This window comes from Octodon degus, unplaced genomic scaffold (assembly GCF_000260255.1).
Source record: "Octodon degus isolate 3935 unplaced genomic scaffold, OctDeg1.0 scaffold00077, whole genome shotgun sequence".
Taxonomy (NCBI): domain Eukaryota; kingdom Metazoa; phylum Chordata; class Mammalia; order Rodentia; family Octodontidae; genus Octodon; species Octodon degus.
The window spans coordinates 9,814,179-9,818,951 of NW_004524653.1; the positions used below are offsets into that span (position 1 = coordinate 9,814,179).

A 4,773-nucleotide genomic window follows, 5' to 3' on the forward strand; every position below is an offset into this window, starting at 1 on the left:
AGACCACTGAGCCATCTCACCAGCCCAAAAATATACATATTTAAATATATAAATTACATATTATACTTGAATATACACAACTATAAATATACTTACCATAGATACATATTAAGTTTAATATAATTTCTAACGATTTAGTTCTTAGATCATTGTTTATTTTTTTTGTTTTTTGTTTGTTTTTTTTGGCGGAACCGGGTATTGAACTCAGGCCCTTGAGCTTGTGAGGCAAGAGCTTATTCTCCTGAGCCATCTCCCCAGCCCTATAAGGAATGTTTTTTTTTTTGGCGCCAAATGCCTTCAGGGCAGGTTTGGCTGGCTTGAGTTGTGGGGATCAAACCACAGCAACCTGAGCCTGACTGCTTTGTTGAAGCAGCCTATATCATTGTTTTAATTAAGTGCAAGTTTACAAAATCATTTTTGCCAGGTGCAGGGGATCCCAACTACTTGAAAGACTAAAGCAAGAGGTATACAGGGGCTGGTGAGATGGCTCAGTGGTCTAAAGCACCTACTTAGAACAAGCTTAGCAAAAAAGCACAGGGACCGCGGTTCAATCCCCCAGCACCACATGCCAGCCAGCCCCGCCCTCTGGTGGGCTGAGCTGGCCACACACACACAAATAATTTAAAAAAAAAAAAAAGAGGTATACAAACTTAAGGCCAGCTGTAAAAACTCAAGCAAGACCCTGTCTCAAAACTAAAAAGGAACTGAGGATGCAGCTCAGTGGTAGTAAGGCTTGACTAGCATGCATAGCTCTTTTTATCAGTTCACACCGACCCACACAAGAATTTTAAAACTCAGTAAAAATATAAATACTTTCATTAGACTTAAATTTGTTTTTGGGGGTTTGTTTTGGGTTTTTTGGTTGTTTGTTTTAGGTGGAACCAGGGATTGAACTCAGGCCCTTGTGCTTGCCAGGCAATTGAATTTATATTTTCAAAGCCTCTATAGTTAAGGGACATTTTCTGGTACAAACTTTTGTTGTAACTGCTCTAGAAACAATCACAGCTTCCCAATTGGTCCATAATCCCCATCTCCAAAATGTACTTCTGGTGGCACAAGCCTGTAATTCCCGAATTTAGGAGGCTGAGGCAGAAGGATCTCTGCGTAAGTTTCAGGCCAGCCTGGGCTATATGGTGAGTTCAAGGTCAGCCTGAACAGAGACACCTAATCACAAACAAAAAAAAAAAAAAAACCACCTACTAAAGCTGACATAAGGACCGGCCAAATAGCTCAGTGGATTAAAGAGCCCGCAAGTAGGGCTGGGGAGACAGCTCAGTACAATAAGCACTTGCCTGGCAAGCGCAGGAGCCTGAGTTCAATCCTCAGTTCCGCAAAAAAAGAGAGGCAAAGGGGCCAGGATTTGAGATTCCCAGGCCTGCCATGCCGGCCCAGCCCCCGGCATGAGACAGCAATTGAGACTGGGCGTGGTGGCGCAAGCACGCCTGTAATCCCAGCTCTTGGGAGGCTATAAACAGGAGAATCACTATGAGCCCTACCTAATAGTAACACCCTGAACACCCTACCCTGTAATCTTTCCCTAAAATACAAAAAAAAAAAAAAAAAAAAGCTGACATACACCTTTTTTTAATGCTGATGGGACAATTAAATCACTCTTATCAATATATAAAAGAGCCCATAAGGGGGCCGGGGAGATGGCTCAGTAGAATAAGCGCTTGCCTGGCATGCGCAAGAGCCTGAGTTCAATCCCCGGTCCCAACCAAAAAAAAAAGAGCCCATGGCCTGGGGAGATGGCTCAGTGGAATAAGCACTTCCCTGGCAAGTGCATGGGCCTGAGTTCAATCCCCCAGTCCGCAAAAAAAAAAAAAGAAAAAAAAAAATCAGAATTTAAGATCACAGGCAGTTTAGATTACTAATTTAAATGCAGAGCCTGAAGCAACCTCCACTGACAAGTGCTACAGTGCTCAATATCATTTTACATATTATAAACAGAAGCTTCACCTTACACACAAACAATAAACCTAGGCAGTGTTTCTTATCAGAACAGACCCAGAGATTATTTCTTTAAGGGTATTAGAATAGAAAGCAACATAACCAGTAAATTCACAAGTGCCATTCTGGGGGGACCACCCACTCGGGCCTTCCTCCTGTCCCTCTCTTGGACAGGAGCTTTCTTTCCCTCAATAAATATCTTCTGCTCATTTGAGAGAGAGAGAGAAAGGGAAAGAGAGCGCGAGAGCGTGAGCCATTCTGATATGGTACCAACATTTTTAAAGACTATATAAAGAAAATAGTATTTCTACATTTTCCCTTTTCTGTTCATTTTATTTTCCCTGCATTGGGTAACCTACAAGAGTGTGTTTCAAACAAAAATCTTTAGTCCAAAAATAAAAGATATTCCAGAAAATGCTAATCGTCATTGGAGGGTTTGAAAGGAAGAGCCTCCTTTTTCAATGTTTTTGTGTCTTTTCTGTTGAGCATCAAATGTAGAATCTATTCTAAATAAAGAAACAGACCAGGGATTTAGCTCAGTGGCTCAGCAACTGCCTAGTAAACATGAAGTCCTCAGTTCAATTCCCAGGACCCAAAAATAAATAAGCAAGCAAGCAGTTTCATTTGGTAGGTTGGTTATGCATTTTGTTTTTTGAGACAGGGTCTCAATATGCAGTTCAGGTTGGCCTCAAACTCACTTTGCAGCCCAGACTGACCTGGAACTCAGTGATCCTCCTGCCTCAGCCTCTGAAGTGATGGGACTATCACTATTTGCCACCTCACCTAAGTTAAAAAGAATTTTTTTTTTCCTGAGATAGGGTCTCACTATGCAGTTCAAGCGGGTTTTGACTAAGTAGCCCAGGCTGACCTTGAACCCTGCCATTCTCGTCTGTCTCCCAAAAACTGGGATTACAGGCACGTACTGCCGGGCCTGGTTTAGTAATTTGGAATTTTTAAAAGAACTGTTCACAATCTTACAGGTTTCCATTAACATTTCAGTTTATGCAGCATTCTCTGAAGGTGTATTATTTCCTCCACTCTCCCCCCAATCATCTTTTAAACAACCTGCTGCAATAAACACTTAAGCTTTCTTGCAGCCAGATCTGTTAGTTGGATCGAGGGCAACCATTTAAATCAAGGAGATGCAGCAGCAACCTTCCTTTACACTACCACTCTCACTCATCTCTTTCAACTCTAGTTAAAACCACTGCAGCAAGCCAGCTGGTACTATCCTTCCTGTTTCTTTACGGCACAAGCTTAATAACAAAAACAGGTTGGCTTTGAAGCGCTTGCTCAAGAACTGCAAATAGATTTCGCATTTGGGAAGAAAAAAGTTTCAACTTCGTGAGAATCTCCTGCCTTTCGTGTCATTCCACGTGTGAATCCTGAACCTCTCCTAGTGAAATTTCAAGATGCTCTGTGCCTCTCACAACCGCTCTTTTGGTTCAATAATCCACTTTCGATGCCCTCAAACTACCTAGGAAGCAATTAAGCCTCCTCCAGCGACTCGTAGCTTGTTTTTCTTAAGGCATATGCAACTCATTAAATGATTACAACTTGAATCAATGAACGAAATAAAGCTGGTGATGAGAAAGACAAAAACTAATAATACGCATTAAAAAGGAACACGGCTAAACCCCAAATTCAATCCCGTAACTTCTTACTCGCCACTCCAGAGCCCTCACACCAGAGATGGCTTGACGCCTTTTGACTGAGCAAACTGCTGCGAACCTACCCGAGCCCAAAATGGAAATTGCAAGCTCCTTCTCCTCCGCGTCAAGAGTCCTGTTTAAATGCCCGGGCGCAGGAGGAAACCCAGCAGCAAGGAGCCAGCCCGCGGCTGCGTGCGGCAGGCGGGCGCTGGGCGGGGGTCCGCCGACTCTGCCCGGTCCTTCCGGGGAGCTGCGGAGGAAGCTGGCAGAGGGGCTGCGGGAGCCGCCAGGAGCAGCCCCAGGGACTGGGGACGGCAGGCGGGAGACAAAACTTTAAGGACCCGAGGGCAAGGCGGGGCCCTGCAGTCCCCCAAACTGCTCGGTGACCCCTCCGTGCGGGGACCCCCACCCAGACGCCAAAGCCCACCGCCACCAAGCCGGGGCTCCCTGGCTCCGGCCACGGGATGCCGCGGGCTGCCAAAGGCTGAGGGGAAAAGGCTTGGCCCGGACACCCCCAAACTACCTCGGCGCGCCCCCAGTCCGGCGCGCCCCTCAGCGCCTCCCCAGAGCTGAAGCCGCCGGCTCGCGGCAGCTCCGGCGCCTCGCCCTCTTCCCTCCGCCTCGCACCTCACCAACTCGCCCGCTGCCGCCGCCGCCCCCTCCTTTATCTCCACTCACCGCCTGCCGCCATTTTCCTCACAGCTCAGCTTTACATCAGAAAGTCGCCGCTCAGCCCGCAGCCGCCCGCACCGCCGACTCCGCCGCGGCCGCGGCCGAAGCTGTGAGGGTCTGAGGCGGCACGGCTGAAGCCGAACTGCGGGGGCCGCTGGGATATGTAGTCCTGTGGCCACGCCCAGCACTACGGGTCCCAGGGGGCCTTGCGCCCCGGGCCGGCGTTCTAGCACCCGCCCGGCTTCCGAGGCTTGGCTTCCGCGACTGAGGTAGTGGCCACGTGGGACCCGCGGGCGGTTCTCGCCTTCGCCATCTGCGCGCCCGCCGTTGTGAGATCCTGAGAGCTGGAATGCAGTCCTCGCCCTGCCCTTAATTTTTTTCATGCTTGCCTTCATCTGGTAATATGTAACATTCATGGAAGGTTTTGTGCGCCAAGCGCTGATCTACCAGCAAGCACCCTTTGAGAACCATGATCATGTTTTTCAGGTGAGAAAACTGA

General features: G+C 47.8%; 1 protein-coding gene across 6 annotated transcripts in view; it reads right to left on the reverse strand.

Annotated features, from left to right (window-relative positions):
• The window catches only part of Ncoa3 (nuclear receptor coactivator 3), a 132,626-nt gene extending 128,210 nt beyond the window's left edge, over positions 1-4,416 (reverse strand). For all 6 annotated transcript variants that reach the window (XM_023720756.1, XM_023720760.1, XM_023720759.1 and 3 more), the window contains exon 1: positions 4,281-4,416. The gene's annotated coding sequence lies outside the window, so the exon portion shown is untranslated. The remainder of the gene's footprint in view (positions 1-4,280) is intronic.
• Between the last annotated feature and the right edge of the window lie 357 nt (positions 4,417-4,773).